Raw genomic sequence first — 11,770 nt, 5'->3', positions numbered from 1 at the left:
AAATTTTAACAATAAGCTCAGACTTTTTAGAAATCAATTGCAATTGCCTTTTTGTTACTTTAATTGAGCCCCTTTGCAATTATTGTTTTCTTTTATTTTAATGAACATGCTGTACTTCTCTCAATGACAATTCTGATTCTTCTTTTGAAAAGAAAGATAGATCCTCAACAGGTATTTTTGGCCCAAATCACAATGAACCAAGAAGGGAACGGTGTGATGAATCGAGCTCCCGCTGCAAATATGCGGGGGCCATCTGTCCTAGTGCTGGAAGCCGTCCTTGGGGTGCCAGCAGGGAGCGGTACCAACTGATATCATCCAAGGGGCCCAATATCACCTGGCTTTGTCTCTTTTGGCTTTTATTTTTTATTTCCCGTTTGCTGTTCTAGTCACTTGAGCAATTCTGCATTCAGAAATGAGTATGTTGGACTATTTCTCACCTTTGAAAAGATTTCACCCTTTATGATAAGAATCTTTGACTTTGGGGACCTGGGCACGAGTACCCAGAGTGTGATTGTCGCTGTGCTGGGCACTGAAATGACATTCATTCATTCCACAAACACCTCTTTGCCATAACTTAGTGCCAGGTCCTCTTTGGTGCTGAGAGCATAGCCAGAAACAGCTCTCTGGGGCTCTCTGCCCTCTAAGGAGCACACCCTCCAATTGATCAGATAAAGCGATCAGGCTTGATGACGGCCATGGCACTGAATCGCCCCCCACATGGATCCCCCCCAGCCGCAGCTGTGGACACCTGGAGGCGTAGAGCCGATGCAGGGGTGCGGTGGGCACCGACGGGTTGTACACCCCTGAGAGCAATACCGGGTAGAAACTGTCATTGCCATTTTGAAGACGAGCAAGCCAGGGCTCAGAGCGGCCGAACCTCTTGGCCAAGATCAACGAGCAAGCCGGTGGTGCAGGCTCCTCAACCTGGGGCAGGCACTCTTGAAACCCTTGCTGACTCCCCTGCCCCCCAGTCTCCCTCCCAGCCTGGATGAAGGCATGGGCGGACCTGCTTAAAGATCTTAGCCTCCCTCTCCTCCTCCAAGGCCAACCCCTTGTGATCCTGGTTCCTTTTGCATCAGGTGTTTACCTTCTTGAGGAAGGAGAAGTCTGCCTTCCAAAACACCTGAGGGGTGGAGGGGAGCTCTGCTAAAGCCCTGGGGCAGAATAAACATTTTCCCTCTCACTCCTCCCCACTCTGGGGCCTGGACCCTTGCTCCCTCTGTGCTCTGCTGGGGGTGGGGGTGGGGGTGGGACACTGTAACTCAGGGAGGGAAGACAGGAGACCCTTTAGCACAACAGCGCCCTGGGATGTTGCTAAGAGATGGCTCATCTCAACAGGAGCAAAACAGGTGCTTGAAGGTACTTCACCTTGAGGCCGGACAGAGAAGGACTGGTTTCCCTCATCTTGCCACCTGGCCACGTGGAGGACCCCACGCCCTCAGGGGAAAGCCGTGGGGCCCAGGGAGAGTCTGGCCAGAAGCCTGAGGGCAAAGAAGGGGGTCTAGGGAGGAGGGACAGAAGGTTTAAGAGGCAGGATCTCTTTGGGGAGGGACAGACGCCGGCAGGTGGAGACCGGGGACGGTCTGGGTCAGGCGAGGAGCGACAAAGTTGTTGCAGGGGTGTGGTCAGCGTGTGCATCCGGGACCTCTGCCCCTCCGGCCCCCACCGCCCTCGGCCTGAAAGGCAAGGTGCTCGAAGCAGGCCCTGGCAAAACAGCCTTGATTGTTGGCAGGAAGGGCTTTCTAAAACAGCTTCCATGGCAACCGAAGAGACCTGAGAGAGAGAGTCCAAGGGCTCCTGGTTGCTTAGCAAACGCCGGCCTCTCCGGAAGTGGCGGCCGTCCCTCTGCACGCGCCTGAAGGAGAGGAGGTGGGGGGGAGGGCAGTTTGGGAGAGCTTTGCAAGGTCCTCTTGGGTTTGGTAAGCCTGAGATCAGGGCAGAGGGGAAGGCTCTAGGCCCGCAGCCCACCTCCCTTCTCATTCCACAACCCTGGCCCTGTCTCGCGTGGGAGGGGATCTCGCAGAGCATTCCAGCTGGCCGGTCCAAGCGGTGCCCATCCGACCCCGGACACCCTGGGACTAGAAGTGAGCACCCCAGTGGCCCAGTCAGCCCTTAGGGGAACGGGCTCTGGAAGCAGGCTTGGGGCTGTGTGGACACCAGGGCGTTTCAGGTCTTGGTACTGGAAGCACAGTCTGAGGCATAGATATAGAATCTTCTTGGCTCCAGAAAATTCCGTGCTCAGTGGGAAGGGCCACCTGGTGGTGGTGGTGGTGGGGAGGGGGACGGTTCTCTAGAGCCTGGGCCCAGGGCACTGACCTGCTCCTCCGGGTCTAAGGGCGGCACTGTTTGTGGGCTGGGACCCACATGGTCGTTGAGCAGGAGCATCGGCTGATGCTTGGCATCTGGGAGCCTCCCTTTTATGCCACTGTAGGCGAGCAGGCCTTCTAGAAGTGGACAGCTCCAGTGTGGTGGCCTTCAGGATGGGAGCCTTAAAGGGTCCAGGTGATGGCCAGCCAAGTAGTCTCTTGGAGATGACAGCCATGGCCAGCGTCCCCCTCCCCCCTTCTCATTCTGCAGAGAGTGGCCCTCGTTCCAAATGCGCCATTTCCCCGGTGGGTGACCTTGGGCGGGCATGAAGCTTCTCCCGGCCTCAGTTTTCTAAATCGCCTAAGCCTGGCTTCCCTTTATGCCTTTATTCCCTTTGTGCCTTTATTCTCCTCATCTAGTACAACCTCTTTAACTTCCATCCCAGAGAGGCTGCAGGGGTACAGAGAGAAGCTGGACAGACAGACTGTTTCATTCATTAGCTTGCACTCCAGCCCACTGGCCCTTGACACTGGCCTCCTTTGAGGTAGGAACCATGGCTGACTCACCTCTGGATCCTCAGTATTGGGCACAGGGTCAGCTCAGTGAGTTTTTGTGGAGTGAGAGGGTGCGGGAGGAGAGCCCTCGTTGGAGGCTGGTGCAGACCTTTGGTCTCTAGATCCAAGCCAGTGGCTGGGATGGAGCCGGAGCTGTGGGAGGGGGCAGTGGCGGCACAAAGGTTGGAAAGCCGCGCACTTAGGGGCGCCTGGGTGGTTCAGTCAGCTAAGCCTCCGACTCTTGCTTTTGGCTCCGGTCATGATCTCATGGTTTGTGAGTTCGAGCCCTGCATCCGGCTCTGAGATGACAGTGCAGAGCCTGCTTGGGATTCTCTCTCCCTCCCTCTTTCTTTGCCCCTCCCCTGCTCATGCTCCCGGTCTCTCAAAATCAAATAAACTTAAAAAAAAAAAAAAAAAAAAAGGAAAGCTGAGCACTTAGCAGCATTGATCCTTTGGTCTAGGCGAGCGGGGGTAAGTACCTGCAAGCTGCCTCTACTTTTCCATTCACCAAAGGAATCTCTGTGGTTTATAGAATGCCAGCCCTGAAAACAACAGCTACAAGCCAGCCTTCTTGCTCAGGCCGCTGGGGGGCTGGATCAGCATCGCTCCCTCTGACCCATGTGGATGGTTTTCGGCAGCACCCAGGCCCTGGGCCACCTTGCAGCACCAGGCGGGCTGGGCTGATGCCATTTCTCAGGCAAGGCATTCATGCAAACCACTGGGAGTGCTCTGAAAAGGTGGTTTCCAGGATACTTAGTCTGTGCCTATGAAGGTAGGCTTCCACGTGGGATGGAAAGGAGGAAAAGCCCACAAATGACCTGGTGAGAGCCAGAGTGATGGGGTCAGCCAGAAAGCCTGGGTTCAAAGGCTGGCTCCGCTCCTTGCCCCTACGGGTCAGTCTCCTCACATGTAAAATAGGAATCTTCATCCCGACTCGGGGAGGGGGGGGGAGGCGGTGGTTATCGTGAGGATTAGAGAATATAACCCAGGGTCGAGCCTTTGGCAAAGAGCCTGGTCGCTGTCATACTCAGCTTCATGGAGGTCAGCAAGTTATCCAAAGTCATCCTATGTATGGGAGCCACATCCCCACATGTGTTCACACAGGTGAAGGGGGCCTGGGCTGATGGAGTGCATTGCAGAAGACAGGAACAGCCAAGTGGCTTGATTTTAGCAGGCGGCCCTTCTGTCCTCCACAACTTTGCATCCTCGAGCCTAGAGTTCATGGACCCGGGGCCCTTCTACTCCCGGACTCTCATTTCATCTTCACGCCTGGCTTTGAGCCCATTGAGCCGCCCACCCTCCAGCCCTTGGTAACCCAGGCTACACCTCTGGGAGCTGGGGCTCTTCTCGTGCAACAGGGCCCACATCACTCACATTGTTCAGTCTTCAGTTAGAACGGGTCTTCTGACTTCCTGATGCCCTGCCCATCCATCAGGTCAGGTTCACTGTGGACGGGGTGCTGTGCTTGGCACCAGGGTAGATAAAATGAAATAACGGAAAAAGTCCCCCAAGAACTCGGAGGAGAAGCCAGCCTGTGGTACTGGGGCCTGAAGGGGTAAGTCACTGGCCCCAGCTCACAAAGGTAGAATTTAAACCCACACTGATTTGGTCCCTGGTGGAGTGCTCTTAAGAACCTGTCACCTACTGGGGCACCTGGGTGGCTCAGTGAATTAAGCATGCCACTTTGGCTCAGGTCACGATCTCACAGTTCATGGGTTTGAGCCCCGCGTCGGGCTCTGGGCTGACAGCTCAGAGCCTGGAACCTGCTTCAAAAAAAAAAAAAATTTTTTTTTTTTAATTTTTATCTATTTTTAAGAGAGAGAGAGAGAGAGAGAGAGAGACAGAGCACGAGTGGGAGAGGAGCAGAGACAGAGGGAGACACAATCTGAAGCAGGCTCCAGGTTCTGAGCTGTCAGCACAGAGACTGTTACAGGGCTTGAACCCATGAATCATGAGATCATGACCTGAGCCAAAGTTGGACGCTTAACTGACTGAGCCACCCGGGTGCTCCTGGAGCCTACTTCAGATTCTGTGTCTCCGTCTCTGCCCCTCTCTGACTTGTGCTCTCTCTCATAAATAAATAAATAAATAAATAAATAAATAAACATTAAAAAGAAAAAAAGAAAAAGAACCTGTCCTCTACTAAAGGACTCAGGCTTTAATTATGGAAAGAATTTGTCCCTAACCCCAGCTCAGCTGATCTGGCGAAGGGGCCAGGTCTCCTTGGAGAGACAGCCTTGGGTTCCCGTGGGTCCGCTGGCCCCTAGGTGACTCACAGGCCGGCTGCATGGAGGGGTCTCTCTGTTGCAGATCCCCACATTACTTTCGTTAGCTATAAAAAAAAAAAAAAAAGGCTGGGAGTGGATTTAGTGGTTGTGAAATTTAAAAAGGCAAGTGCAGTGCTGGGAGGCATTTCCTTAAGCACAAAGTAATGAAGTGGCCTGCATGCCCGCCCGCATGCTGCACATGGTTAGCATTAGTGGGGACTGCAAAGCCATTCCACAGCCCTGATGGGGGGTGCGAGGGGCAGGGGGGTCCCTCTCCAGTGGAGAAGAGCCCCTCTCCTTTTTTTTTAAGGTAAGTTTTTTTTTAAAGAGGGGTTTTAGGTTCACAGCAAAATTGAGAGGTAGGTACAGAGATTGCCCCCATATCCCCTGCCCCCCACACAGGCAAAGCCTCCCTTATTCTTGCCCCAACTGATGAACCTCCACTCACACATCAGCTTCATCCAAAGCCCATTTTAGTTTGCACTAGGGTTCCATCTCAGTGCATGCATTCTGCAGGATTGGACAAATATATACTGACATGTATCATCATTCCAGCATCACTCGGAGTAGCTTCGCTGTCTAAGAATCCTCTGCTCGGCCCCCATCAAAACCTGGCAGGCCCTGATCTTTTCACTTGTCTATCATTTGGCTTTTTCCAGAATGTCATAGAGTTGGAAGTCACATAGGACGCAGCCTTTACGGATTGGCTTCTGTCACTTAGTGATATGCATTTACGTTTCCTCCCTGTCTTTCCATGGCTTGATCGCTTTTCTTTTTAGCGGAGTAATATTCCATTGTCTGAATGGACCACACTTCATTTATCAACTCGCCTACTGCGTGACCTCTTGGTTGCATCCACGTTCTGGCAAATTTGGGGCAAGTTTTGCATCTCTCCCCATTATCAACATCCCCCACCCAAGTGGGCGTTTGTTACAACTGATGAACCTACATTGACATATCATGATCATCCTAAGTTTCAGCTCCTAAAAACATCCCTCTGAAGGTTTTTGTATGGACCTAAGTTTTCAGCTCCTTTGGGTAAGTACCAAGGAGCGTGACTGTTGGGTCATACGGTGATATTACATCTAGTTCCGTAAGAAACAGTCTGTTTTCCATGCATCCTACTGCGTTCCCACCAGCAACGAATGTGAGTTCCTGCTGCTCCCCAACACTCCCAGCAGTTGGTGTCATTGGGGTCTGGATTTTGGCCAATTCTAACTCCCCTTCAGACGGGAAACGCTAGCAGAGGCAGGAGAAAGCCTCTCATGCAGGGAGCCTTTAGGGGATTTGATGGCACAAGATAGAGTCTCTTCTTGAAGTCGATCACCCCTGTACTCATTCTCCCAATACTTTGTTTATGGTTTCAAGCATTGGCAAATCAGTATGTTTACTCTTCATCAATTTCTTACATATTTACTCACTACAGGGCAAGGACGCTTCAATGAATAAAACACCATTGTGTGGAGGAACTCACACACTTGTAATGGAGACAGATACACAAACAGAAAACTGCAGTTCACCAAGATGGTTGTAAATCTGTAAGGATACACAAAATGCAGTGGGGCCCAGCAGAAGACCCAGCAGAAAAGAAGATCATGGTAGGCTTCAAGGAGGAGGTGACCTTGAGGAATGGGTAAGCCCAGATGCAAGACTGGACCTGGGAGGAACAATTGCTTGGGTTGGGGGGTGGAGTTTAAGATAAAAGAGAAAAGGGAGAGGGGTGAGTAGGAAGCCCCTGACCCATAGGAAAGCCAAAGTGAAAAACTTTTATAAGGCTAAGTACTGAATCATAGACACCCAAGAGTGCCACGTTCAGGGGTTTGTATTCTGCCTTGTAGGAAACAGGAACCATTGGAAAACTTTCGCTTTTACTCTTTCCGGGCCAAAGATGAGAGCCTGTGCTGACCATTTCAATGGGCTTTGGCTGCTGTTGCCAGCTGCCTCTTGCATGAGAAAATCTCCCCAGGTCTAACAAGACTGTGGATTCTGAGGGTCCTTTACCAAGACCTGGGCAACTTCTTGAGGCGGACTGTGGTTCCCAGACCCTCACTTGAATTCTCCAGCACCTTAGATTGCCATTCCCAAGCTGCTCCAAACCTTTAGGACTCCATCTGGGAACTGGCCCCCGGGCTCAGGGGCCCTTCCCCGGAGGGGCATTGATGGAAACATCTGCTCAGGCCAGAGAAGAGGACCTCTTGTTGCCACGTGTCATCCTTCTCTCTTTGTTTCTCTTTAAAACTGTAATTATTGTTGTTTCTTAGGGAAGACACAATGGCCCATGGAGCTGTGGAATGCTTTGGCATGACTGAGTCATTAGGGCTGGGTCCTGATGCCCCCGTGTCCCAGGAGGCCCTGGCATGCTGGTCACAGGTGATGACAGTCATGAGCCAGATCTCCCAACCTCCGGACCTAGAGGAGCATGTGTGTGTGTGTGTGTGTGTGTGTGTGTGTGTGTGTGTGTGTGTATGTGGTGGGTGGAGAGGGCAGGGTGTGGGGAGGACTGGTGTGTGTATGTGTGTGTGTGATATCTTTCTGGGCCTTTGTTATTGGAGAGATGGGCCCATATTTGGCCTTCTCTTTGGTTGCCATATGTTTCTGGGATCCTCCTCAGATCAAGGCCAATCAAGTTCAAGGCCTGGGGAGGGTGTGGAAAGAATCCATTCCTTCCCTTGTTGGCTAGCCTGCTGGGCCAGAGTTGCCTTGACCATTAGCTACTAGAAGTGCAGTGCCCAGGGCCTATTAGCTTTTTCAGGGCCTACAGAAAGGTTTGAGGCCTGGAAAATTTATTTGCTCCAAAATATGTAAGCAGCCAAATTGAATGCAATAAGTGTTTAATTGGAAGTCTATAAAACATACAGTCAGCTGCAATTCAACTCGTTTAGAATTACACACTTAATTTGGTAAGCCTGATTGCTGTAACGTCTCTCTCCTCACCCCCCAAATTCATATGTTGAAATCCTAACCCCCAAGGTGATGATATTAAGAGGTGGGGCCTTTGCGAGGTAGCGAGGTCATGAGGGCGGAGCCTTCTGAAAATTAACAAAAGGAAATTGTGTTTAAAATGGAGTCAGAAGGCCAGAAGGGGGAGCACTTGCACCCTACCACTCGTGGCCAATTGCACACCCAGCTGGAAGACAGGCACCCTGCAAGCTGTTGCTACTTTAGCTACTACTTTACCATCTCAGTAGGACGAAGGGAGGTTTCCTCTTCCCCTAGCAACAGCCCGGCCAATGAGAGACAGTCAGAATTCTGCCAATGATAAGCCAGTTTACTTGGAACTCCCAGTTTACTCCAATAGAATTTTTGTTTTCAGCAGCCCTCCCAACGCCCTCTTAGGGCAGTAAAGTGGGGTCTCCTCTTTTTTTCTCCTGACTTGCCTATGGTTTTGGGGTTGTTTGCACATCCTGGACTGTGATTCTCTGCTATTCCCAAATAAGCCCATTTTTACTGTTAAATAACTGCTAGTTTTATCTGTAAAGTTAACACCCTCATGAATGGGCTTAGTTCTCGTATTAAGGAGGTTCCCTTGCTCCTTCTGCTGAGGTTGCAACAAACTCAGAGTTGGCCATCTACATCTCTGAAGAGGGCTTTCACCAGAACCCAGCCATGCTGGTCTCCTGGTCTTGGATTTCCAGCCTCCAGAACGATGATAAATTAATTTTTGTTGTTTGTAAGCCCCCTAGTCTGTGGTATTATTCTGTTATAGCAGCCCCAATGCTCCAAGAGGCTGATTATCTATAGATGTTTCTTTATTGTGAATTAAGTCAAGCAGTTTCTTTTGAAAGGGGCGGGGTTTCCAAAGGTCAGACTATCCAGGTGGATGAATGCTTAAAATAAGTGTCCAGAGCAAAGAATGGGAGAAGCAGGGACAGCTCTGGGCAGGACCCAGGCGTTGCCATATTGGCTTTCCCCTCACTGCTTAGGATGTCAGTAGGCTTTGCTACTTTCCTCACCGTTCTTGCTATTAACATGATGGTACAGATTTTAACTTATTTCCAAATATTCACCACCATTGCTGCTGTGACCATAACACCACTACACCGTAGCCACCCTCATGGTTCCACCCCTGCCTCAATTACTTTCACCCCTGTAACTGCAACTTGTAGAATAACTACCCAGTGGCCACCATCACTTACTTCCACCTTCACCAGTACCATTGCTGTGACTAACACTGTTATTACCCTTAATTCTATTAGTTGCTCGCATTTAAATAACACTCCTTGGTTTACAGAACCCGTCATACCAATGAACTCATTTGACCCTGCTCACAACCTGGCAAAGCATCGGGTTATGGGCTGATGTGGGTCGTCTTGCCCAATGCCGTTTAAGACCTGGGGCCTCCCAGAGAGCTGTCAAAAGAAGGCTGTTCAGAATGGTGTTAAGGTTGGGCCACGTGTCACTGGCCGGAACCCAGTCACGTTTCCGACCCTAACTGTGGGGGATGTTGGAAATCTAGAGGTACACTTGGCTCTTTGTCGAGTACCAACATCTCTGCCGCGATCAGATGCTAGTGGAGTACAGAGTTCTAGAAGGGACAAGGGCCCTGGTGCCTTCCACAATGTGCGGCCGATGGAAGAGCACTCAAGGAAAGGCAAACCATAGACTGTTGGGTGAACTTCTGGCTATGACTTGGCCTCAGTTGTATTCTCTGTGTTTCTCTGTCTCCTGGCTCATGTAGCAAAACACTCAGCCATGTGTTAGGGTCCCTGTTTTAGGCACAGAAAACTGCTCAGGAAGTGGAAGTGATTGCCTAATGTCCGTAGCAAGTGACTGCTAGAATCAACACCAGAGTCCAGGTGACCTCTCTCCTAAGCGAGGTCTTAGAGCAGTAGCTGTGGCCCATCAGTCTCCCCTGTACAGAACCCCAACTTGTTCAGATATTAGAGGCCATGTACAGAAGGGGAAGTGAGGTCCTTCCACCGCCCCTAGAAAGAGAAGTATGAGTAATCTAAGAACCAACAGTGCTAATTCCATTTCCTTGACTAATAATTTTTTTTAAATCAAGGGATGGCCATATGATGTAATTCCAGCCAATAAGAACTCTGCTAGGGGCCTTCTGGAAAGGTTTCTTCACTCTAAACAGGGAGCACAAGATAAGGATGTGCTTCCTTCTGGTCTTCTGACGTTGTTATATGATACTGTGATGTTTGGATCTTCTGCAGCCATGTTGTGACCATGAGGAGACAAGCCTGAGAATAAACATCTATCTGTGAGGATGGCAGGAGAGAAAGATAGAAGCAATCTGGCTGTGCGGTGATGTCATTAAACTGCTGAATTAACCAGCCTTGGGACTGCCCTCCCTCTGGACTACTCATTATGTGACATACATATTAGTTTAATGTTTTCTTTATTTTTGTACTTTTTTTTTGAGCCACCTTTAGTTGAATCTTTTCCTTGCAGCTGACAGCAATAAAAATCATTCAGTGACAAATATTCCATTTATTCTGAGTCTTTGCACATGTTATTCCCATTGACAGAAATGAGAATATTTTCGTATCCATCTGGTGTATTCTTACTTGTCCCTGAAAATCAACTTGGATGTCATTTCCTGCAGGAACTTCCCTGAATTTTACTGCCCAAAGACTTTATCATTCCTTTTTTCTCTGTGCACCATGCCTAGTCCACACGCTTTTATTGTACTGAATATTGTATTTACAACACTCCATATTGTAATGTGTGTGTCACCCTCCCTTGAGGGCAGATGTCGGGTCTTATTTTCTGTGTTTCTCCAGCTCTTAGGACAGAACTTGGCACACGATAAACCTCACTAAATAAGTATTCAATTGAATTGAATCAGTGGCACAGTGCATGAGAAGTTCAATGAACTATAAAGCAAGAAACAACATGAGATAGTATTAAGTTGATAAATGAAGTCACTAAAGTGTTAATTGCTTCTTAATGACCTTCATTCAATGAAACAGATTCTTATTTAGCTATTGATGTAGCTATCTGTGTAGCCAATGGAAAACAGATGTTTTCTGACAGTCTTCCTCTATCCCCTTCCAAAAAAAAGTCTAAGGCCAAGATCATCGTCCAGCCTCCACACTGCCTGGTTATCCTTCTTCTCCTGGAAAGGCAGCGGGGTGTACTTCAAAGAGGACTCTATGAACATTTCCAAGAACACCTGCGTGTAAGCCCAGATCTACACTTGTTATGCATGACCCTGAGCAAGTCATATCATTCACTGGACTTTGAATCATCTGTAAATGGGGATTGTTAATTCTGCCCCAACTACCTACCAAAACTTCTTTGAGACTCCCAGGAGGCCAAGCCCACACAAGCCTCTTTGTCCGCTGTCAGATGCTATGTGTCCTTTGCAGGAAGGTTGCTGGCATCCGTCGCCCAGGCTGCTGGCAGTCCTGTGAGTTCTTGTATTAAGCATGTCTTTTTATTCTGACGCTCTGACATCTAGGGCCTTGCTGGCCGTGGAAGGACTGCCCTTCTGAGAGTCCCAATTCCTAGAGATAGTAAATGACTCCCTGAGTGTGCCTTTCATACGTCAACCAGCCAATCCAAAGCCTTTTTCAGGCTTTCACGCTCCCAGGCCACTAGCTACCTGCCCTAATCACCCCAGGGCCAGGTAGCAGATAACCAGGGGCAGCCCCTGTGCCCCAGAGCCCACTGGAACGATCTAACCTAGCC

The 11,770-nt window shown here is 49.8% G+C and overlaps 1 long non-coding RNA gene across 1 annotated transcript; it reads left to right on the top strand.

Annotated features, from left to right (window-relative positions):
• Window positions 1-2,763: 2,763 nt before the first annotated feature.
• On the top strand, window positions 2,764-10,473 carry LOC122215160. The gene is made up of 3 exons (XR_006200268.1): window positions 2,764-2,851; window positions 6,555-6,761; window positions 10,291-10,473. It is a non-coding gene; the product is annotated as an uncharacterized LOC122215160 (long non-coding RNA).
• Window positions 10,474-11,770: the final 1,297 nt, after the last annotated feature.

The sequence above is a fragment of the Panthera leo genome, chromosome A3 (genome assembly GCF_018350215.1).
Source record: "Panthera leo isolate Ple1 chromosome A3, P.leo_Ple1_pat1.1, whole genome shotgun sequence".
Taxonomy (NCBI): Eukaryota; Metazoa; Chordata; class Mammalia; order Carnivora; family Felidae; genus Panthera; species Panthera leo.
Note: the sequence above shows the minus strand (reverse complement) of the source record. Positions and strands in the feature narration are given on the sequence as shown.